Consider the following 25,736-nt stretch of genomic DNA (forward strand, 5'->3'; position numbering starts at 1 on the left):
TGGGCCACTTGCGTCCCCCCTGACCTTAAAGTGCAGCCCCCTGGCCAACAGCACCACTGGATTCTTCATTACTCGACTCAGCACTCACATTATAATTTATAAAATGTGAACTAAACAGGCTAGCATTTACTTAAACGTTCATTAAAGTAAACTAAAGGAAGTAAACGGTGTGTCCGTCACTGTAGGAAGCTGGCTCTTTGTATACTGTGCCAAGAGTCCAGGTATCCCTTATAGGTGGACACGGGCTCGCTCTAGCAATCCCAAGGAGCTCTGCTAGGGGTCAAGAAGTCTCAGGCTTATCAGAGAGGAGTGTTAGACATCTGCAATGCACACACAGTCAACAAATGGTACACATGACTCAATGAGGAGATCCACGCACAGCATGTATCTTTATATATATTTAGGCACCACAATCAGTACGAGCAGGTAAGTACGTTTGGAAATAGAAATATTTGCAGTTTTCAAAAGTCGACACTTAATGCAATTTTGAGAAGCACCAATGTTATCCTATGGAGGAAAAACAAATACTGCATATAAGTTCTTTACAGCGACTTATGAGACTGGCCTCCTGGACGTAGGGTGAGTATGAGGCAAGGTCCAAGCCAGCACCAACAAGTCACCAGTGGCTCCCAGGGGGTTCAATGACTCCCATTTACAGCATCCTGCTGACTTCAGCGTTGATGCACTCTTTGACTTGGTCAGACTGCCTGTATATTTTATTTTTTACAGGTAGTCTGTCACCAGTGTCCATGTCATGTGTACACCAGCTTGTCTGACCAGGGGTCAAGATGAAGAGCTCAGCATACAGGTGCAGGACTTGCTTGCAGTCCGCCTGCTGTTGGGCAGAGAGGATGTCTGAAAAGACAACTCCTTCTACTGACCCATCCTTAGAGTTGTGAGAGAGGAGGCCAGGGAGAGGTTCGCCCTCTTCTTTGTGATCCTCATCAGTGACCATTAGCATGGCCACATCAGCCCTGTCATGGTAGGGTTTAAGATGATTCACATGGATGTCCCTCTTGGGGCTTCTAGAAGTGCCAAGGTCTGCCAGATAGGTGACCTCCCCCTTTCTCTCAAGGATTGTGTAGGGTCAACTCCATTTGTCCTGGATGGCCCTAGGAGCCACAGGCTCCAAACCCTACACCTTCTGCATTGGTTGGTACTCCACCAGTGCAGACTTTTGGTCCTACAGGAGCTTCTGGAGCTCTTGGCTGGCCTCCAGGTTTTTGGATGTTTTTCCATGTATTCAGCCATCTATGATTGTAGGCCAAGTACATAGTCCACTATGTTTTGTTAAGGCTCTTTGAGAGGTCTCTCCCAGCCATCCTTCACTAAACATAATGGTCTCCTTACAGGATGACCAATCAGAAGTTCAAAGGGGAAAAACCTACTCCCTTCTGTGGTATTTCTCTGTAGGTGAAAAGCAGACATGGCAAAAGGACATCCCATCTCCTTCTGATTTTGTCAGAGAGTCCCATGATCATGCCTTTCATGGTTTTGTTGAATCTCTCAACTAAACTATTGGTGTGTGGGTGGCATGGGGTGTTAAACAAATATGGCACCCCACATTCACCCCACATGGGTTTCAGGTAGCCAGACATGAAGTTTCTACTTCTGTCAGCCACCACCGTCTTTGTAAAGCTCACTCTAGTACAGCTACTGAGGGCCCTGGAACCTGCAGGAGCACTGACAGTTCTAAGGGGAATAGCTTAAGGGTACCTGGTGGCATGATCCACTATGACCATTATAAATCTGTTCCCTGGTGTTGTTAGAGGGTTCAGGGGGCCAACACCGTCAATCCCTACCCTTTCAAATGTAACCCCAACTACTGGAAGTGGAATTAAGGGGGCCTTTGGGTGGTTACCTGCTTTGCCACTGGCTTGGTAGGTAGCACAGGAGTTGCAAAACTCCTTCCCTTCCCCTTTTGGTACATACCTTACCAGTAGAAGTGGATTTTGGTCTGGCTAAGATGCCCAGCTAGGGGGATGCCATGTGCTAGTGAGAGCAATGACACTTGTATACTGCTGAGGCACTACCACTCTCCTAGTGGCACCGGATTTGGGGTCCCTGGCCTCAGTGTATAGTCCCTCCTTTCAATAGGTTCGGTGGGAGCCACTGATATCTCCATTTTCCTGATCAGCAGCTTGCTGTCACAGTACACTCAAGGGAAGGACTTGTCCCCTGCCCTTGGGACAGTTCTTCCCTAGAGGGTCCCTCTGAACCTAGGAACCTGCTAGGTAAAGCCAAAGTTCCCGGGGTTCAGTTCCCTCTGGGGCTGACAGGTCTTCACCCTGAGGAGAGGGGACCTGAGCTTGTGACTGATTTGAAGCCAGTTTCCCAGTCTTCTTGCCTTTTCTCATATAGGCTTGAGACATTATTCCAGACTCCAACTCCTCTTTTTCCCCCTGTGCTTGTATTGTGTTCTTGTTTTTACACACACCCATTCAGGTATACCCAGCGTATCTGCATGAGTTTTTCTTTCGACCTTAGCCAAGCCTGAGGTCTCTAGATCATTTCCTAGCAGACTGGACAGGAATTGCAGAGGTTGCCACCACCTTCTTTAAGCCAGTAACCCCTCCCCATTCCAAAGACACTATTGCCACGTAATGGAACTTAGTTTGGTTGTCAACATTGATGACTGTGAATGTCTCTCCAGCCAGGTACTGTCCTGGGGATATCAGTGTTTCAAACACCATAGTGAAACTTGCACCAGTATCCCTCAGTGCTGCAACCATGATCCCATTATGATGAGGCTGTTGTCGTATTTTTACAGATTAATGGGCCAAACAGCCAGGACAGCTACATCCATCCCACCCCCAGAGACAAAAGTTGCTTCAGTGAGCTCTCTGACATGGCCTGGGCTCACCTGGGATCCCATCTGGAGACCTATCACTGCATTAGGAACTGCTGGTGCACTCGGGCGATTCTTTTTCAAATAGGATCTCCAGTTTGGTGCCCATTGATCTTTCAAAGGAAGCACCAAGCATTCTTGGAATCCCAGTTCTTACCCTGGTAGCCACCCTTGGTCTGTGTACTGTCTCGGGCGCAACCTCCTGGGAAGGTTTTTGGGGGCCTTTAGAAGGCTCTTTGTTTTTAACTTTGGACTGGTCACCATCTTTCCCTTGGGGGGGGGGGCTTACTAACCTCTTTCTTTTGGTCACCCCCACCATGAGTTGTTTTGGTTACCCTTGTTGTGACCCAGTGGTCTGCCTTCTTTCCCAGTTCTTAGTGAGAAATCGGACCTAGGTCTACCAGGTATTGATGCAATTTTTCAGGTACACAGCTACTCAACATATGATCTTTCATAATACGATTATAAAGCCCATCACAGTCTTGCACTGTGTTACCTTTTAAACATCCACCTAGTGTTTTGACTGAGAAGTCAACAAAATCTACCCAGGTCTGAGTCGAGGTTTTACGAGTTTTCCTGAACCTGATCCTGTACCCCTAAGTGGGGAGTCCTAAGCCCTCAATCAGGGTGTCCTTCATAAGGCCACAGGACTCTGCATCTGTCTCATCCAGTGTCAGGAGCTTATCCCTACACTTTTCCTGAGAACTGCTCGCAGAGAACAGAGCCGCAACACTTTTGGCTGCATTTCCTCCTTTTACAAGCCAGAAGGCTCAAAAGCTGTTACCCATTTGGTGACATCATTACCCTCTACATATTTGGGGACAATCCCTTTGGGGATCGTAGGGTCAAAAGCTTAATCTTTCTTACTATTTGAAACTTTGCTGCCATCAGGGATCGGCCTTAGGCCCATCTCAGCTCTTTCCTATTCTAGAGCCAAGACTTTAACCTCCAATTCTATCCTCTTGGCTAGTTTCTGAAGATCGGCATCTCCAGTCTCTGCTTCTTGTGCGGCACTATCTGTGGTACACCCAATGGAGTTGCTGTCAGTTGGATTGTTGAGGGAATTCTCATCCTCCTCAACCTCCCCTTCCCCTGACTCCTTATGGGTGTCTTTCCCTGCCATGGTTCTTTCATTTTCTGCAAGCACCTGAGCAACTGTTGCAGATGGTTTTTAGCGCGTCTAGACCCCATGCTCAGCAGAGGGCCTTAAATTGGGTCAACTTAAGTTTCCAGTATAGGCCCAGGTTGAGCTCCTGGGATGTCCCTGCTTGTAGTTGGTACCTTTTTAGAAATCTATAAAAAAATCTAAATAGGCTTTCTAAAATGGCCTAACTATCTAAAATGCTTTTAACATTTTAAACAGTTTAGACTAGGGGACTTAACACAAGGCCCTAACAGTTATTTTAAACAATTTGGAAAAAATCAACCAAAAATATGTTTAGCTAAAGACAATTTTGGATTCCTTAGTGGTACAGCAAATGTCAAGTCTTGTATACCAAAAAGAGGTATACTGTGCAAAGAGTCCAGGTATACCTTATAAGTGGACCGGGGCTTTCTCTAGCAATCCCAAGGTGCTATTTTACGGGATAGTATGGTCGAGCAGCCTAAGGCTTAACAGATAGAAGTGTTAGGCATCAGCAATACATGCACAGTCAATAAATGGTACACACTACTCAGTAAGGAGTTACACACTCATTTATAAAAAAAATAAAAGGAATTTCTCTCTCTCTCTCTCTCTCTCTCTCTCTATATATATATATATATACATATATATATATACTCCCACATAGATTCATAGACATAGAGAACAGATCGTCCCCATGGATGCAGTGTGTTCCCAGGATTGTGCAAATAAAGCAGCGTAATACAGTACCATGATAAAATACCAAAGTGCAAAATGACGCTGAACATAGTAAATATATACAGATAAATATATATATACATACTAATTGATAAAATCATAGCATTGATAAAATATCATAAAAATGCTAAAAATGATCCACTGCTAAAATGTTATACTCGTTAAAACCATTTACACCTTGTAGAGTTTGGCAGCATAATGCCCAATCCTATCTCTATCTAGGGTGCACAGTTAAACATAAACATCATATTCATTTATCAAGGACACGATTATTAGGCCTGAATGCCCCTTGTGAATACCAACAATTAGGGAACAATAGTCTCCGTCTTACAGTATTGTTAGCTCATTGCATACAAAGAATGTCCAGCTGTCTGCCCCAGTGGGCCTAGATCTTCAAACGTGGGAAAGATAAAGTGCAAAAATGTGCTGTGCAAAGTATGCCAAATTACATCCTATCACAGCCGTGATTGGGGTATGTAAACAAATACAAAAAGGAAATGAGAATTTGATTTCATTTTCCCGCAACTTATACACAGAATTAAAATCTACAGATTCATTCAAAGAAAATTATTTACGATCAAGAAGCAGCAGTGATTTTCAATATTGATATCAGCCAATGAATATTCATTTTTATAGACAGGTAAAAAAGTCTTCACTTGCATTTAAACCCTGTGGTGCCTTACTGTCCAATTTGAGTATATACCTGGTTTCCATCTGTCGTAATAACCGTTCTCGGTTACCCCCTCTTCTTAGTGGCAACACCGAGTCAATGACATAGTATTTGAGGTGTGCCAAGTTATTTTCATGGCACTCCTTGAAGTGCCTAGCCACTGGGTATGCCGCATCACAGTTGTTGATGGCTCTAATGTGCTGGAGCACCCGTTTGTGAACCTGTAGTTTCGTACTGCCGACGTACCGCAGGCCACACGAGCACTCCAGCACATATATTGCATACTCTGTTTTACAGTTTAAGGCTTTGTTGATTTTCACGGGACTAGGCTGAAATGGCACTTGGTATGTTTGTGTATTAATACCATATTTGCATGCCTTACAGATAGCACATTTAATAAATCCCTTTCTTTTTCCGAGCCAAGTGTTTGTAAGCCTGACCTCTGGGCTGCTCTTAACCAATAAATTACTCATAGAGCAAGCTCTTCTGAAAGCAATACTAGGGGATTTGTTCATTTCCTTGCCCAAAACAGGATCATTGCAGACTAGGGGCCAGCTTTTATTGACAATTCTACGTATTGATTTGTGTTGTACGTTGTATGTCATTATGAGACGAGTAGGCTGAACCAGATCGATATTTAAAGTGGATTTACGTCCCAATGTGTCCGATCTCTGTATTTTGTTTGCCTTGGTCATGGCTTGATCCAAGACCTTCTCTGAGTATCCCCTGTCAAGGAACCTCCCTTTGCATTCCCGCTGAGCTAGTGTACACTCCTTATCTGTGCTACAAATCTGGCGAATCCTCAACATTTCCCCGAAGGGGATGCTGCTGATTAAATGTGGCGGATGATGACTGCGCGCATGCAGGACTGTATTGCCAGAAGTGGGTTTTCTATGAAGTCGTGTTTCCAGTCTGTTGTTGAACACAAAGACCTCAACATCTAGGTAGAATATACTACTATTGCTCATCACAGCCGTAAACTTGAGATTTAAATTATTGATGTTTAAGTTCACAATAAACTCCTGTGCTGACTGTTCCGTGCCATTCCAAATTAAAAACAAGTCATCAATATACCTATACCAACAAACAATCTGATTTCTTACAATGTCACCATGGTTTGCCATGAGGACCTGCTCCTCCCAGAGCCCCATATGCAAGCAAGCATAGCTCGGAGAGAAGCAAGCCCCCATGGCAACGCCCCTAACCTGTTGATATACTTGATTATGAAACAAGAAAAAATTATTTTCCAGACAATCGGTAATCATGTTCAAAATCATTCTATTATGTGAAAGTCTGTTTAGGGGACGTGTGTTCAGAAAGTGTTCAACAGCTTTTAATCCATCCTTGTGGTGAATGCTCGTGTACAACGATGCCACATCTAAGGAGATTAATACATATCCGGGGTCCCATTTCACATGTTCAATTTTGCCAAGAAAATCCCCCGTATCCTGTATGTATGAAGGTAATTTCTTGACATGTTCTTGTAGAAAATAATCAACAAATTTTGAGGCGTTCTCCATGATGCTACCCTGGGCGGAGATTATTGATCTACCTGGGGGTTTACCCGCATGCTTGTGGATTTTGGGTATAAAGTAGATAACTGGAATGATGGGGTGTTGAATTTTTAGAAATTTAAATTCATTCAAAGTCAGTAAATCAGACGATTTCCAAGCTACCAATTTTGTGTAGAACGAGCTCCATGAGGTTCTAACTGCTTGCATGTCGCTGCGTTTATAGCATTCTCTGTCATTGAGGTGTGAGAGAGCCTCCTCCATATACAGAGACCGTGGCCACAAAACAACATTGCCATATATATATATATATATATATACACATGTGTGTATATATATATATGCATATAAATATATTTAGAAACCAGAATCAATACAATCAGGTAAGTATGTTTCGAAATAGAAATATTTGCAGTTTTCAAAAGTTGAGACTAAGTGCAGTTTTCAGAGGTGGCAATGTTATCGTACGGAGAAAAAAAGAAATACTGCATACTCATTCTTTACAGTGGCTTACAAGACCGGCCTCCCGGACTTAGGATGAGTATGGGGCAAGGTCCAAGGCAGCACCAATGGGTCACCTTAGGCAGCACTGGGGCGGCCGGGTGCAGAGGTGCAATACAGCGTCGGAAGCCCCGTTGAAATCAATGGGGATCGGTCCGGCTACAAAGAGGCTGCAGGTTTGGACTGGGGGGCCAGTCTGGCTAAACCAACTGGGGGGCTTAGGTCTCACAATGCTCGGGGACACCTTTGGTCCACCTTCTCCTCGGGCTGAGGTGACCGGATGCAGAGGTGTTTTAAGGCATCGGATTTCTGTCACCAAAGACACTTGCTGTAGAGAGTGCCTGCACAAAGAGGCTGCAGGCATGATGGGAAGTCCATAACTGAGAAACCCAAGGGGGCTTCGAGTCTGGATAGTCTGGGGACCCGCTGGCACCATTGGCCCACTTCAACTTGGGCTAGGGGGCAAGGATGCAGTGGTGCTTTCTTGTGTCAGTATTTTGGCGGTCTGGAGTCCTTGCAGCTCTTCTGGGGTGCCTGAAGGATGCAGAGGAGCAGCTCTGCTGTTCCACAGGAGTTCCAAGTTAGTCCAAGGCCATAAGTCCTCCCAGGCTTTTGGAGGCACCTTCAGCTGCAGGACGAGTCGTCTTTGGCGCAATTTTTGAGGACAGCAGACAGGCTGGCAGGATTAGTGCCAATTCGGTTGGTGGTCTTCTGTTCTTGCTTCTTGCAACTCTTCAGAGTCCGTCTTCTTCTTTCAGGTCAGCAGGATCTAATTTCCTGATGCCAGGTACTTTTTCTTATTTACAGTAGTCACAATATAAAAACATCTTGTGCTCCACAGAAATCATGGCAAAAGCAATGGGAGTCAAGACGTACTGTAAATAAGAAAATTATTGTTCAAGTCACTATATTTATACACACTTGCCTGAACCTTGGAAATCTGTTGATTTCCAAACCTGCTTTTACCCACTGAATTTTTTTAATATTTTGGTTGTTTGATTGTTGGCGTAAATAAATATTTCTCTAATTTGAATGTAAAACGTCACAGGTCATTATGTTGTTCTGTTTAACATTTCTCATACTTACTTACCCAGAATATTCAGTGACATCTATCAAAGCCATTTGTAAGATAGTGGCTCGACAAATTGCCAGCTAAAGAAATGTCAAGAACATTTCCCCTACCTTGAAAAAACTACATTAGCTCCCTCTCCCTGCCATAATCCACTGCAAGGGAGAAGTGTGGCGCATCAGCCAGAGCGGCTGACTCCGGCGTGTGGGGCTCACGGTTCGGTCCCCGGCAGTAGACCAGCTCAGCATCTTGTGATTCTAGGCAATAGCTCTCTTAATCTCCCCGACAGCATCAAGCGCCTTGAAACCTTAAGCGGTTAGCGAGGGTTCTTTCTCTGAGCAATCCATTTCTGCTGCCTCGATTGGCCCTTCCATTTGCTTTATTGGTCGAGTGTCTGAATAATCCTATTTTAGCTGTTTACTCACAGGCCATTTCTTGCTATCTTTTTTTTTTGTTTGTTTGCTGCCCCTAGTACTTTTCTTCCTCTGAGTTACTTGAACTGGGTCGCCGGAAGAGGTGCTGTCTGAGTCCGAAAACCCCTCGCTAGTGGTAGATGTATCTCCTTTTGCAGATGGGTCTGATTAATCTGTTAGAGAGAAGGAGCGATCCTCCATTCCATCAGGAGACAGCTCCCCTCTACGCTGCCGACCCATTTTTAGGAGGTCACCACCCATCAGAAGCTCACACATTTCCTCCCCTAGTTGTTCTCTGAGCTGTGTGTCGTCCTCCAATGTTACCTCTTTAGCCACCTCCACCTCTAGCAGTTCTTGGCCCCCAATACCACCTTCATTCTCCCCTTCTTCAGGGTTTACTATCTTGCGGGCTGCTATTTCTATAGCAGAGTTGTTTGGTAAGAGGGCATCCCCAAGCTCACTGACCCCTAGCCCCTCCACAGGTGGATCATCTGATTGTGATTGAATTGTTGTTAATATAAGTGCTTGAGTCTTACTTGTACTTTCTGTAGCCACTAGGTTGGAGAACATGGCCATCAATGTGGGCTGAGCAGGATCTTCCTCCTGTTGCTTTCCCGGTTTCACTGCAGTTTTCTTGTTTCTAGGCTTTCCTTTGCCCGGACCAGCACGTTGTGGTTTGGTTTCAAGGGAACTCCCAGCTCCACTCGTATTAGCAGCTCCCGCAGATGCAGGAGCGCTACAGAGGGAACCCGTCGCTCTGGCCCTTACGGTTTTCCCGCTCCTGGCTGCCATACTTTCTCCGACTGCCCTTCGGAGGCGCCCAGCCAGAGCGCGTCTCGTCAACCTGCGGCAGGAATACGCCGCCGCGAGCTGCCACACAACTTGCAGCAGTGCCAGCAAAACGTCCACCACACAGCTCGCCTCACTCGTCCTCAATAGTGGCAGTCATAGTAATCGCTCGTCAAAACACCGCTCAATCCGGGTGAGACGTCAGGCTACGGCAGTCAATTACACGCCATCTTGCCTCCTCAGAGAAAGAACCCTCGCTAACCACGATATTCAGTACTATTCAACAAATGCAAGAAGCAGTGAGGGCAGATGGACGCAGAGTTGGGTGGCAAACAAAAATGTGCAAGCAGGGATCCAGAAGATAAAAAAGAAGTGTGGGGATGTAGCGGAAAGATTAACAACGGTAGAGACACGGACGGAGATTCTGGAAGGAGAAATCGGAACCCTAAAGGAGCAGAAGGTTGGGCAGGGAGGTGCTCTGACGGATGTCATGATCAAACTGGAAGAGCAGGAAAATAGACAGCGGAGAAATAACCTACGCTTCCTGGGGATAGCGGAAGGGGTGGAAGGGAGCATCCCGAGATTATACATTGTAAACCTATTGAAAAATACATTCCCTGAGCAAGTAAAGTTGGACTGGGATTGTGAGATACAACGCGCACATCGGGTCCCCCTAACGTTGAAGAAGCAACCTCAAGAGCGTCCAAGAGCCTTTTTGGTATTTTTGGGAAACTTTTTATTGAGACAGCTTGTTTACGACCAAGCCCGACCTACCTCGCCAAAAACGTATGATGGAGTTTCTTTTTTTGTCAAACCAGACTTTGCCCATGCAACAGTCGAACGTCGATGGAGGCTAAGACAGCTAATGACTCCATTCCAGAAAGCAAGGGCAGAGGTCTACCTACAAAATCTAGCGAGACTGAAAGTGAAATATAAAGGGACTTCTCACATGTTTGTCTCAGAGATTCTAGCACAAGAGTACCTGAATGAAATAGTAAAATCAGAAAAATCAGGGGGGGCTTCGAAGAATCGAGGAAGTGTTATCTCAAGGCATATGAAAAGTATTCTAGAGTTTTCGCTAATGATTGAGTTGTGAGGTATAACGGGTGGATGGTGGAGTAGTACAATAGACGCACATCATTCAGGTTATGCCTGATTGCCTAGGTATGTGAGGGGGTCGGGGTGGAAATTGGGGTGGTGAGGGAGAGCGGGGGGAACTGGGGGTGGAATGGGGGAGGTATATTGAAAAGATTTGGAGTGGGTTCAGGGGTCGGGACAACGGAATGGGATGGCGTAAGAAATGAGACTGGGATAAATACGTTATTTGATGAAGGAAAGCTTAGAAAAGTTTATTGATGACTAAGTTAAGGATTGCAACGATTAATATCTGTGGACTTAATTATCTAAAAAAGAGATAAATGGTATTGCAAGGGCTTAGACTATTACAAGCAAACATAGTCTGCCTTCAAGAAACGCATGTAGAAGGGAGCAAAAAAGATCTGTTAAAACAGTTAGTATATGGTATCGTAGGAGCAACAACTCAAGGCTCGCGTACTAGGGGGGTAGCAATTCTGGCCAGTAATACATTTTTAGGTCGAGCCTAGAGCAGCGCAAGCTGCTTGCTCGACTTATTGTAAAGGGGTAAAAAAAAGTGCTACCAGATGCTGCCATGGCCGGCCTAGAGGCTGAGTGCATGTGCGCGGGCGCGCGCTTATCGTGCCTCTCTCCACGCTTCAATTCCCTCCCCCTCCCCCACCACAGATCTCGTCACTCTGCTGGCCTCATTAAGTGCATCGCGATCACTTTCAGCCTCATTAAGTGCATCGCGATCACTTTCACTTTCGTCAGGCTTCAGCGTTAGCTCTTGTTTCATTAGTCTTTTTTTCCTAATCATTCAAAGTGGGTTTATAGGCGATTTATGTGCCCGTGATTTCCAGGCTACTGTTCATTTGCGTTCATGGGTGCCCACCTGTGGGTGTGTGAACTGACTGCTTTACGTTTGTTTTATTCCTGCTGTTGTGGAAGGGATCGCTTTATTAACACCAACCATTACTCATACGACATGTTCCCACTAGATCTGACGTCGCCCTCACACATACTCGAGCACGGACAGTGTACCAACATGTTGTAAATGCTTCAAGCTAGCCTTGGCCGTCGTAGCAATGCAGGCTTGAGCTGCCTTTCACAAACTGTAAGATGGGGTCTCGCCAGCATTTTGTGGGCGTTTTCATCCATTGCACACACTGCTCGTGGCCTTTGGTGAAGTTAAATTACAGCGTCATACGCATGAAGTAGTTATGCTTTTTGCATATGCTAAATTGTGGACAATATCTAGGCATGTTAACGAGTTGCAGTGTTTCCCTTAAGCCAAAATCCACCCACGTAATACAGTAAAACTGTGCCTTGAAACTCTCCATAGGTAGTGCATTGTTGATCTGAAATATGGGGAAAATAAAGAGTTACTTGCCTTTTGTGGCTTAAATATGAACTCTTCTCTGGAATACGGGAATAGCAGAATTTACAGTTATGCTCTTTCCATAATTTTTCTCTCTGGATACTGGGTTGAGTAGAAAATATCTTGTGTAACAGCGAAAACAATGTGAGCCACAACTTTGAGACATTTTCTCCTCCAAGTCGTGCGATTATCTCTTTATTTAATATTAATGCTATACCCTTGCTTTCAGTTTTCAGGCAATCTAGTGGCCTTATGCATTTTGCATAAATAAAAATCGTTTCTCCGTTTTCTTTGTGGAGATTTTAGGGGAGAAGAATTTTACCATACCCAAATGTAGATGTGCCCCATGGCTCTCGAATCTCACACCTGCACTGTAGACTGCAGCGTTTTCTTGTGACCATTAGACTCTGTCTAAAGACAGTGCTGACTTGTCTAATCACAGAGCATTACCAACCTAAGGCAAGGAAGGTTGTTTGACAAGTGCTTTCATATTTGTCTTTTGTGGAAGTTCTGTAGGTGATGGATAATCGTGGACAAGTTTGGGCCTGGTTTACTGGTTTCTAGGAGTTCCAAAAGAGTTTCTGGCACTGGGAGCCAAGAACACTTATGTCTGTGTTCTGAGATTGTCCTATGAACTCTACTTTCAAATGCAGGGTTTTCGTTCAACAGCGGCTCGGGTGGGGTTCTCATGATTGGCGAGCTTGGCAGTAAACATCACTGGTGGTGTTCCCATATGAAAATTTGAATTTTTGTTTGATGGTCCTGGCTACCATGAGGAAGCTGCACTCGTTTGTGCACCAATCTTCCCATTAATAGCCTGGCTGTGCGTCTCTTCAAAAGAGAGAAGCCTCAATGTAAATTTTTTTTAGTTGTGCATACAGGAACACAAACCATGGGCCCACTACCTTGGACAGATGAGCCCTCGTTTTGTTATTAAAGTGGGCTGTAAAGCTTAAGTGTTTGAGAGCCTCAGGCTTTGATGCTCCTTCAAGTTGTCTCGTGCAATACTAGAGTGATGTGGGCTTTGTTGAGATGAAGCTTGTGGCACTCATTGCTGTCTTGGTTGTGGTAACTATTAGCCTGAAAACTGGAGTTAGTGTGAATTTGCATTACCTCAAATGCTATGAATGCACGTGGTGAGATTTCAATGGATACATTTCGCCAAGTAAAACATGATGGAATATATCAGTAGATAGCAAAGCAACATAAAGCAAAAACACAAATTTCATTGGTAATTCCTTTCCCTCAGAGAAAAAGTTGCAATAGTGCAGAATTACTGGTGTTTTTAGGTCTCGCCTACGCATAGGAGGGCCTTTAGCCGCCGCTCTGCTCATTTTCAAGCATACACTCGTGCTTGTGGCGGCATCCACCTTGCGGGAGCAAGGAGCGGCGCGCATGCTAATTGGCTGTTGTTCGCTCCCACAAGGTGGATGGTGCCACAAAGCATGAGTGTGCTTGAAAACAGCTGCTGCTTGTTATTTAAGTAGCCTTTGATGCAACTTTGAATGTTGTCCTTCTGAAGTCTGTGCTCTGTATCCAGTCTCACCCGAGCTGTCCCGTGTGAGCTGCTCATCTGAGCCCTGTTCGTTTGACACAACAGCTTACAGACAAGTAATATTACGCGGATGCACACTGCTTTTAAGCATAATTTAAAGGCAGTCAAAGAGACTATTACAAGGATGTGCACTGCAATACCTATCTAAAAATTATTAACTCAGTATTTGTATTTTTTATTTTCTCTGGCAAACTGGCACTCGCTGTACTGCACTTGCTCCATGTCCTCGTCGCGCATCACTTGCGACCTAATCAAGCCCCGCCCCCTCCACGCGACACTTTCTGGACACAACCCCCAGCAGACTGCTCACTGTGGACACAGGGCCTCTGACTGCATCTCTCCCTTTCCTTCCGGCCTCTTGCGCTCTCCGCCTCCAGATCACCTCTCCAGTTCCTGGCTCTGTTCCTCCACTCCTCTCCAGCTACCTATCCACTCTCTATCTTGCTCAGTATCCACCTCTCTTTCTCACTCCCCACATGCCGGTCCTCCCCATCTCTTTCAACGCTCCTTGTCTCTGCCATCTGCTCTTTCTCTTTTAACCCTGCTCTCTCTACCATCTTTCCTTACTTGTATGTATCCTCTCTACACATTTTCTCTCCTCTCTTTCTCTCACACTCACATCTCGACGTCTTCTGCCCATCAGTGGAAAACCTATATCTCCTCCATTGTCCCGCTCTCTTCCCAATTATCCCTTTCTCTCTTCTATGTCCGTCTTTTTCTAAGTCTCCCTCCAGTCAGCAACTGCCTCTCTACATACATATATATTTTTTTCTTTCTGCTTGTTTTGCCTTTCTCCCTGCATGTCTACTGCTCCTCTCTGCCATGTCCTGTTCACCAGTGTCCCTCTTCTGTGCAATCTCCCTGTCAAAACTCTCCCCATTCACTTCCATTCAATCTGCCTGTATCTCTTTCCCTCTGTTCATGTCTGTTTTTGCCAGTTCGCACTCAGTCTGCAAACCCATTGCTATCAGCATGCGCCGGTGCCTCTCTTTAACTTTAGCCTGTCTCTCTTTGACCTTGTAAAACTACATGCCTCTCTTCAAGCCCTCCCTCCCTCTCACTCTATTTGTGCACGTTTCTCCATTCCTGCCTATCGCATCTGTGCCTGTCAGTGTTCACTGTCTGCCTCCCATGAGCATGCCCTTCACTTTCTCCTTGTCTCTGCTGGCTCACTCCCTCACTCTATCTGACTCCAACCCCACCCCAACTTGAGGGCATCCCTCACGCTTCTCCTCCAATCTGTCCCTGCCATTTCTGTGACTGCCATAGCCCATCTCCACATCTGTCCCTCCCTCCCCTACTTGCCAGGCTTTCTTTCACACTATGTTGCTATGGCTCTCTCCCTGCCTGTCTGCCTGCGCCTCTTCCTTCATGCCACCCCTTTCTGTGTAGTTAGTTAGTCACCCCGCACGTAACCTTTACTGCCCATATTTCTTTTCTGAATGCATTAATCTCTTCTGTCTTACTTCTTATTTGCCTTTGTCTCATGGGAAACAACCAATCTTGGTCCCCACTGTCTCTCCCTCACTATAAATGTCTCCTACCTCATACCTTCCTCTACATGTACCTACCTCTCACGTACCTCCATTCTCTGCTGGCTGTTTCTCCTCCCCTCCTCTACCTGCAACAACCCCCGTCATCAAACTCAAGGCAACTCTATCTTTGTTCCTGCCTGTCTTTTGGGACCTTATAAGTATTTAGTTATGCAGCACAATATCCTTGGTGCAACACCATGAACTGTTGCATGGTTAAACACTTATAAGGTCCCAAAGGCGAGACCTATTGGCTATGCCAATGCTTGTTTAATTTTGCCTCAGTGAAAGTTGACACGTTGGGTCGCTGGGTTATTGCTAGTTGTAGTGCCCCTGGGTTTAAGTTTACTTTATGCTCCATTTATGGTAGTAATGTTGATGATCCGGCCTTACTGGGCTGGGTATCGAATGAGCTGGCACATTGGAAGTTGCCAATAATTATGTGCGGGGACTTCAACATTAACTTGGACAGTGGGTGGGGGGCAGGATGAATTATATACAGGTAAAAAACCAAAAGTGTATCAGGGTTTAGTTACTATGTGTTAAGAACATGGAATTAGTGATGTCTGGGTGGAATTAAGGTAAAAGGACCGAGGGGCATATTATCAAGAAACGGGGTTAAAATTATCACCGCTTTAGCGGCAGAAAACTGCAGCTAAAGCGGCGATAATGGGCTTGATAATATGCCCCTGAGAATTTCCATAGAAGCCCATGTTCTGGTGTCAACATGGGCTTCTATTGGAATTCTCTGCGGCATATTATCAAGCCAACTATCGCCGCTTTTGCGGCAGTTTTCTGCCGCTAAAGCGGCAATAATTTTAACCCCATTTCTTGATAATATGCCCCCAAGACTTTACATATTATTCTGCGCCTCACCAGAAACATGTAAGACTAGACTATTTTCTCGCCTCGCAATCGGTCAGACAGAGAAGCTTGATTGAAATAGATCCCAGATTTCTCTCAGATCACAATCCGCTGATAATCGAAGTCCTGGGAGAGAATGAACAGGAGAAAACCTTCTCATCTTGGACGTTCGAAAGAGCGTTACTTGTGGATGAAGGCTATGTGGAACATATGAAGAGATGGATTCCGGAATTCCTGGGGAGGAACCTCGGTTCTGCACCCCTTGGCATAGTCTGGGATACTTTAAAAGCTGGGATACGGGGGAAACAATGCACTATGCATTAGGAAAGAATAAGAAGGAATAAAAGGAGCTTCTCATCATATTACAAAATAACTTGGTCAAGACTGAAGCTGACTTAATTAAAGCCATACATCAGAAAAATGACGTAGAAGATGCTTGTCTAAGGGTTGCAATAAGTAAAGCAGGAATAGGGGAGAAACTCCTGAAAAAAGTGGTTGACAAAGCAACAATGCGCCAAGAAGAGATGTATGAGTGTAGTTATGGGGTCCTTGTTTGTACAAATTATGAAGGGGATAAGGCCGCCAGCCTCATGGGCAATGGCAAAGATCATTATTTTTCCGAAGAAAAATAAGCCTTGTGAGGAGTTAGGGTCGTATCGACCTATAACCCTCATTAACGGGGATGTGAAAATTTATTTTAAGAACCTGGCCTCCCGATTGTCACTAGTATTCGATAAAACAACATGGTTTTATTCCGGGAAGAGGTACCATAGAACATATTAGAAAAATCATCACACTCTTTGATGTGAGACAGGTGGCAGGAGACCCTATGGCTGCAATTTTTTTAGATGCCGAGAAGGAACAAGAGGAACATGGAAAGGGTGCACCTGCTCCCCGTTCTTGTTTGCGATATACATAGATCCTTTCCTGAAATGTCTGGAATACTCAACAGATAATGCCCCCGCTATTTGATGTAGTACATGAAGAAAAGGTGTTGGCATGTGCTGACGATGTGGCATTAGTTACATCACATCCCGAACTGGCAATGAAAACAATTGAAAAGGAGGCCCAGAGATTTGGCCTAGTATCTGGCTATGCCCTGAATAGGGATAAAACACAAATTGTGGTCAACGAATTTTCTCCAAATTTGGATAAAAGGGTTGTTAAGAAGACCACATATTTGGGGGTGGTGATATCTGCAGAGATTGATGGGATCGTTAAAGAAAATCTGAATCCATGTGCTGGTGAAATGAAAAAAGCACTTAAAAGAATGGACAATCTGCACTTAGCATTGATAGGGCGGGTCAATGTTATTGAGATGGTATGTTTCCCAAGGTTTTATATTTTTTAAGCGCAATCCCCTTGATTTTTATGAACTCTTGGTTTAAAAAGTTTGAAAGCATCTTTGCACAGTTTATTTGGGCGTATTCTAGACCCAGAAGAGCAATGAAATATTTATTCTTACCTGTGGACATCGTGGTGGTTTGGCCCGACCTGACCTTAAACTATACGGGTGGGCATCCTCTGTCAAACACTATACATCCTTTTTAAATGCAAGCCCCGACAGTGAGATTTCTAGGGATTGCTTCCTGTACGCACAAGGGATAACTTGCGATGTAAGAGGATGTTTATGGCGTCAGCTTAATTATGGATACTACAAGAGAGTGCGTTTTACAACTCTGCATACGGCCTCTAGGGTATGGTTGTAAAGTTGTAGCCCTCGTAGCCCCTCGCTGAAATAACCACGCTCACACGTTGCTGTGGTGTGATGAATTTATTCTGCTCACAGGAGCGCCGGCACGGAGCTCCGCACCCGTTGAATTCGGCGCTCTAACTACTACAAAATGGCCGCCGCCAGACATCCTGTGACGTCACGGGGCGGGCGCGCCAACCACTAGACCGCTACACCACATCTCCCCCTTTTTCAACACAAAACCCCAACTTACCCCCCTTATAACATATACAGTCTTACTTGTTGTCCATGCAGAATTCTCCGAACTTCCGGGGCAGTGTGATTCTCCTTCCCCGTCTTGTCCACTTATTGGGATCACCTGCCTTCGGAGTGGTTGTCATGCTCCGTCGGTCTGCTGCCCCATCTTCGCCTTCCCTACTTGCATGTCCCTTCTCATTGGTCTCATTGTCCTCTCGGGCTTCTCCTTCCTGCCCTCTCTTCTCCTCGCAGGTGCTGTGTCCCGTTTCCTCCTGAGGACTCCCTTCCGTTCCTTCTGGGGGGCTCTCTCTCCCTTCCGCTGGACTCTTCGCGCAGCGCGGTGTCCTTGCAGGAGTCGCCTCTGTCGGTGTCTTCTCTTCCACGGGTGAGCACCTCGCCATGCGGTCCTGTGACCATATCTTCCCATCACTGAGAAGTGCTGATCTTGAGTACGGTTCCAGCACTTGGAACGGCGGTGTGATCTTACTGTCCCCTTTCTTCTTCAGGGTGGGTAGCCTGACTCTCACCCACTCTCCCCTTTCCAGCGCAACCTCCTTTGTGTTGTGTTTCCTGTCGTAGTGTTCCGTATATACTGCCTGTGCCTTCTCCCAGTTTTTCCGCACTACTGCCGGGGACCAATGTCTCTGAACAGTGAGGCGCTTCCAGGCAACATTGTCCTTCGTGAAGGGCTCTCGTCCCCTTAGCACCCGAAACGGGCTGTACCCCGTTGAAGTGGGGGTGATCCGGTATGCCCACATCAGCCTTTTCAGCTCCTTTTCCCAGTCCTTCCCTTGGCTGATTGCTGCTTGAACGGAACCCATGATCACTCTGTTGAACCTTTCCACCGCGCTGTTCCCGGCCGGATGGTAAATGGGGGTGTGCCGGATGGTGATTCCGTTTCTGTCCATGAAGGTTTCCCATTTGCTGGAGGTGAATTGCGGTCCGTTGTCGCTCAGGATCCCCTTGGGTATACCTTCCCTTATGAAGACATCTGTCAGGAATTCCAGAATCGTCTCCGTCTCTGCATTGTCTGCCACATGGACTTCTGGCCATTTAGAATATCGATCAACCACTACGGTAACATACTTCTGGATGTTGTCCGCATCTGTGATGGGTCCCAGGACGTCGATGGAGATCTCCTCCCATGGATTCTCCGGACATGCGTACTTGCCCAGGGGTGGTCTCAACATCCTTTGAGTCTTGTCCGCATTGTTGCAGTGCTCGCATCCTCGTACATGGCGTTCTACTGCCAGGTCTATTCCCGGCCACCAGTAATCCTCCTTGGCTCTTCCCTTGGTCTTTACAATACCCAGGTGGCCCTCATGGGTGATGGCTAGGATGCGTGGTCTCAATGAGTGTGGAGGAACCACCTTGTTGCCGCGCAGCAAGAACCCTGGCTTCTCTCCTAGGGACAGTTCATCCTTGACTTCCCAAAACTGTTTGAGCTCCTCACTCAACAGTCTTTTCTCTGGCCATCCGTTTGTTACGTACGCCTTGACTGCGCTCAACTTCTCGTCGTTCCCGTACTCCTCTTCCCAGTCTTGGGCACTTATCGCTCTTTCGTGGTCACCTGTAAATGCTACTGCATAGTCTTCCCAACCACCTTCTTCGTGGACTTCTGCGGTTTCCTTGGCCGCTGCCCTGCTCAGGAAGTCCGCCACTTTGTTCCGGTGTCCTGGTAGATATTCCACGTCGTAGACGTAATCTAATAACCTGAGCGTCATCTTCGCAATTCGTGGCGTGGTATGCTCATGCCCCCCTGATGTGAGAACCTTCACTAGCGGCTTGTGGTCTGTGCGTAGCAGGAACCGGCCGCCCCATACGAATTGTCGGAACCTCTCCATCGCCCACACCGCTGCTAACATCTCCTTTTCAATGACGCTGAACTTGCTTTCATTCGGGGCTAGCGCTCGCGATGCGAAGCTAATCGTGGCTATCTCTCCGTCCGCCGTCTTTTGCGTCAGGACTGCTCCCAGCCCTCGATCACTGGCATCCGTCGTCAACATGCTGGGGGCTTCCGGGTCATATCCGTGAATCGGCACTGCCTCGCTGATGTTCCTTTTTACCTCCTCGAATTCCCGTTGATGCTCTCCCGTCCATATGAAGGTGGACTTGTTTTTGAGTAGTGACCTCATTAGGTAGGTTTTGGAGGTGAAATGGGGTACGAACTTGCTATAAAACTCCGCCATCCCCAGAAAGGTCCTTACGTCTTCTTTGCTCGATGGTGTGGGCGCTTCCCTGATTGCAGCGACATATGATGACTTGGGTTCTATACCGTGCCTGCTTATTTCATGGCCCAGGTATGTGACTGCGTTCAAGCCGAACTTGCATTTGTCCCATTGGGCCGTGAGCCCGTTCTGCTTCAGTACCGACAAGACTTCTGCCAGTCTCCCGTCATGCTCGTCTCGGGAGGCTCCCATCACCAAGATGTCGTCTTGAAAGTATTGGATGCCTGTCTTCCTGTGGAATAGCTTATGCATCAATTTCTGGAAGGCCGCGGACGCGAGTCCGAATGGCATCCTCAGGAATTTGTAGCACCCGGAACGGCGTAATGAACGACGTCAGGTGGTTGCATGACTTGTGCAGGGCGATCTGGTGGTAGGCAGACGTCAGGTCTACCGTGGAGAACCACTGCGCTCCTTGGGTCTTCGCTAGCATCTCGTTAATCCTGGGCAGCGGGAACTTGTCGACAACAATGTTCTTATTCAGCTCTCTCAGGTCGACACACAGTCTCACCTTCCCGCTGGGCTTCTGCGCCACGACTAAGGGAGCCAACCATTCTGCATTATCGATCGCCTCGATCACACCATTGTCTTCCAACCTTTGTAGCTCTTCTTGCACCGCTACTCGTACACGGAACGGTATGTTGCGCACCTTGTGGGATACTGGCTGTGCTCCCGCTCTAAGTTGGATCTTGTGCGTAAACTTCACCATACGGCCTATAGTGTCTTTAAATACCTCTGGGAATTCTTCTTTCCTTCGCCGCCCTTCGGTGTCTTGGCCCTCGTCCGTCTTGAGGACTTGCGTGTGTCCACCTGGGTTCAATTTTATGCCCAATTCTCCTTGGTCTCTCCAGCCCAACACCGATGGTCCTTTCTCTGCCTCTTACAGCTTCCCTTCGCATGTGCGGCCTCGGAATTCGAAGGTTAGCGGACAGTACCCTACCATGGGTATCGGTTCCCCGGTAAAGGTTACGGGATGGATGTCAGTGGGCCTCAAGTAGTATGTCGTGCTCGGCGCAAAGTCTTCCTCCCATATCTTTCTTTGTACTATTGTGTATGGCGACCCCGAGTCGGCCACCATGGTGGTTCGTATTCCTCCAATCCTCATTTCGCACCTGGGTTTTCTGTCCGTCACGCTCTCTATGCCCAATACTTGATCTTCTACAATCAGGATTTCATCCTCCTCAACTTCGTCCCCGTCTTCTTCTTCTTCTCGTGTCCCCTGGGCTACGAATTTCACTTCTTGCCTTTGAGCCTTCCTCCTGCACACTTTTTCATAGTGTCCTATGAGTCTGCAATACGATCATTTGGCGCCACATGCCGGGCAACTCTTGTCGCTGGCTGCATGGGTGCCGCTGCCGCACCTGTAGCAGGCCGTCTTGTTCCCTTGTCTTTGTCCTTGCATTCTTGGCGTCCTCACGTTGAATCTTCTGTTTGTTCGTGCACCTTGTTGCCAAACTGGCTGTTTGCTGTCTGTCGTCCTCCGGTCTTCTATCTTGCACACCGTCTGTCCTGGGTGGCTCTCGCGCTTGGCTGCCTCCGCGCACCTTCTGGAAAGTTCTGCTTTCTTTACTAGGGCCACAACTGTTTTCAGTGGCGCGTCTCCATTGGTCCACAGTTTCTCCTGGATACTCTTGTTCACCGTGTGCATTATGATCTGGTCCCTTATTAGCTCTTCCTGGAGGGTACCAAACTTGCATGTTAAAGCCAGTTTCTGTAGAGCTGCCACGTATTCGTCGACTGACTCACTCTTACTCTGTTTCCGATGGTAAAAGTTGTATCTGTCTATCGCCGTGCACACCACCGGCCGATAGTGAGCATCCAGATCATCTAACGCGTGTTGAAATACGTCGTCACCTGCTGCCGTCCTGTCCTCTTTCACCAAGTCCTGGTACACTCGTTGCCCTGCCGGGCCCAGGTTATGTAGGAGGATCTTCTTCCGTCGTGAGCTCGTGTATGGAGTGTCACTCTCCTCCTCCAGGGCTGCAAGGTAGTTTAAAAAGTACCTTTTCCAGTCGTCCCACGGCATCTCTGGCTCACCTGGTTTGGCCAAGAACAGTACCGGGTTCGTTAAGGAGCACATCTGGGAGGACATCTTCTTCTTACTGCCTGCGCGTCTTCCTCCTGTTGTGGGTGCGTTCGCTGTCTCGTCCTCCCCACTGTCGCTGTCCCTTCCGTTGTCCTCCTGACTGGACTCACCCTCTTCCGCGGGACTGCTGCCGGTTTCCTCCAGGGTGCTGCTCTCTCTCCCCTTGGAAGCGGCCTGTACCTTCGCTGTGTCGCACCTGGGTGGTCAGCTCCTCTGCAAGGCCTCCCCTGCCGGTGCGCGAAGAACGGTGCCCTCTGTGCGCCTCCCTGCGCCTGTGTTGGTGGGCGCTTGCTCCGTTGCGCTGCCGCGCTCCTGTGGCTCGCACGTGGTGTGCCGCTGCTGAGTCTTAAGAAGCTGAGGGCTCGGGTTCGGGGTGCCGGGTCAGCCCCCCGGATCACCACCTAGTCGCCATTGTAAAGTTGTAGCCCACGTAGCCCCTCGCTGAAATAACCACGCTCACACGTTGCTGTGGTGTGATGAATTTATTCTGCTCACAGGAGCGCCGGCACGGAGCTCCGCACCCGTTGAATTCGGCGCTCTAACTACTACAAATGGCCGCCGCTGGACATCCTGTGACGTCACGGGGCGGGCGCGCCAACCACTAGACCGCTACACCACAATGGTCATCTGTGCGACGTCTGATAGGGTTAGGAAAATTAAACTATTATACACCCCTCGTGCAGAAGAAAAACCTCTGATATTTTTAATGCTCAATATTTCGAGAAATGGACAAAGGCGGGTATAACACAGGTAGGGAGCCTTTTTAATGTGCGTGGCCTAATGTCATTTGAGGAAGTGAGAGGGAGTTGTGATCTAGCTCATACTTTTTAAAATATCTACAAGTTAGAGATGTCTTGTTAAAAAAGGGAGGTGAGAATTGTAAGAGGTGCGGCCTGGTAGATAAGTTAAGACAACAGGACATGCCAAGGATCGGGGTATTATATGTTTTATTAAATAACTATATGAAAGATGATTTGGATGTATGTGCAAGAAAATGGCAAGAAAACCTGGGAATCTCTGAGAGCGAGTTTCAGGAGGCTTTTTAAAACAATCTAGGGGTTTTAATGCCTGCAAACCTCCAAGCACAGTTTTACAGAGCATGTTTTGAGCTGTATTATACCCCGTATCGGATTGCTAAATGGAGAGAGGGGCAAGGGGTGCTCTGCCCACGATGTGCACTATACAAAGCAGGCTTAGTGCATATGCTTGCTTCCTGCACTGAACTTATCCCGCTGATAGGAGAAATAGACGGATTTTTTCAGCAGATTCTGCTGGTACAGTTGCAAATGACTCCTCAGGTAATTATGCTTGGCATGAGTAATCTTGGTATAGATGCAGGTGGGGCCCTTGTCTGTACAGCACTGGCGGTGTATCGAATTTGTATTGCTTCATCATGGCTGGACGCTAGCCACCAACGTTCCATCAATGGGTAGCCCGCCTATTGAGAATATTCAGCCACGAGAAAGCTATTTATACGCGAAGGGGGTAGAAAGGTTACAAAAAAAAAAAAAGGAATGAAAACATTCCAGCTTTTTTCTAACTGGAGAAACATAGTAGATGGGTACATTTTAAAGGGAGGCATGAGATTTTGACTATGCACTTTATTGCAATATTTACACATTTAAAAATTCAGCATATGCATAAACTTTAGATTATATCATGTTGTACAGGAGGGAGGGAGGTGAGAACAACTCAATGGGTAGGAAAAATGTCTACTGAAAAGATGTGTATAAACTATGTTGAATTTTTTGAAAATTAATGAATTAGGCTGCTAGTATTATTATATAATAATAGAATATTCCTCGTTTGCACTTTGCGGTTAGGAGAGACATAGGGTTTGTATATATTTATGTATTAATGTAACGCACTTTAAGATAAGGACTGCTAAAATAGCTGCGAGGTTATGCACTTGCAGTTTTGTGATGGTTTAAATTCAGATATATTCTTGAAACGGTTGCATTACAGTGTATGAGAGTGATGGGAAATGTATTAATTGTTATCTGTCCATTTGTGGAGGAAGGCCGAGTCAGAAGGGGTAATGTAAAGATGCTGATGCAATAATAATAATATAGGAGTTGAATGAAGAGTTATGTGTAAAGGGAAAAAAAGCTAGATTTATGAAAATGTAAAATTATATTCAGGTGACCCCACTCGGAAAGTCGACTTGGATTGAGGAGGGGGGAGGGTTTGCACTTGGCGTTATTAAAAAAAAAAGAAAAAAGTGTGTGGGAAGGAAACCGAAATTGATTGTACCGTGTTATTTCTCTGTTTTTACACACAATGAAGAAAAAAAAAAACCCTAAGCGGTGATATGTTCACGCTTTACAAATATGTATTATTTTTTCTATAAACTATGTTGCTTGATCCATACGGCACTCCACTTGAATAGAATACATTGCCCGTAAACTCAAGATGTCTGATGGTGCACATGCTACTAAGAGCAACTCCCTGACAAGGCTGAAAATCTAAAAGACTCCCAAACATCACACAGACCAACAGGCTCCCTCTGCAGAAAGACCCTGACTCTTGACTGACTTCCCTTTCCACCTTCAGTGTTGAGCTCAGGAATGATCTCAAAGCCCACAGCTTCACAATCTTCCTGCCATCCACACATGAATCCCTTCCTATGGCCAGCTCACCGCACTGTGCTGCTGGGTTTCTTCTTCCTTTTCCATACTTGATGTCCTGAGTTCTCATTGTAACCTCACCCATTGGTTTCTCCAACCTCACATGTTGTCTCCCTATCCTGTTGCTGCACAGTGCTCTGCCGCCATTGGGTGTGCTGCGTATTCTTTATAAATGATCCCAATAAAATAAAAATAAAAATATAGAACTATCCCACCACTATATTGCCATTATGGAGGTCAGCAAGAGAAGGCACCCAGGCCCGTCCATACTCTCTCATGACTCCTACATAAGGCTGAAACTGCACACCTCCAGCCGAAACTCACACAAGCCGGAAGGTGTGGCGTTCAAGCATAGGCCGAAACATGTGGTTGATCGCATACACATGGTTGCCTTATATTGAACTATGACATAAGACACTGCATCTGTTTTGGGCATCAGAGGCAAGTTTGCCCAAGGCAAGAGCCTGTCAAGTATTTTTTGTAACGTTTTTCTTCCTAACCTGTGGCTTGAAAGATATAGTTTGTGCAAGTGAGATAGGAAATATATTGTGATGTGATCCACCGAACCCTTTGTTCCTCTGAGTGACCTTAAAACTCGTTGATTAGAACAGGCTTGTAGCTGCTTTTTCTGCTTCTTCAAATCAAGGCATAGCTGTAGGAAGCTGGCTATCTATGCAGTGTACAAAATGTAGAGGTGCACTATGGGGACACTTCATGTGACCCTTATTGGTTTACAGGGCGTAAACTAATAATCCCAAATGCTCTCTGTGCGGTAGTGTGGGCGAGCAGTTGAGGCTTAT

The 25,736-nt window shown here is 46.4% G+C and overlaps 1 protein-coding gene across 2 annotated transcripts in view; it reads left to right on the forward strand.

The window, feature by feature from the left end:
• The window catches only part of LOC146835421 (complement factor B-like), a 687,940-nt gene that overhangs the window by 359,514 nt on the left and 302,690 nt on the right, over positions 1 to 25,736 (forward strand). The window lies entirely within an intron of this gene.

Source organism: Triturus cristatus, chromosome 4_2 (assembly GCF_964204655.1).
Source record: "Triturus cristatus chromosome 4_2, aTriCri1.1, whole genome shotgun sequence".
NCBI classification, from domain to species: domain Eukaryota; kingdom Metazoa; phylum Chordata; class Amphibia; order Caudata; family Salamandridae; genus Triturus; species Triturus cristatus.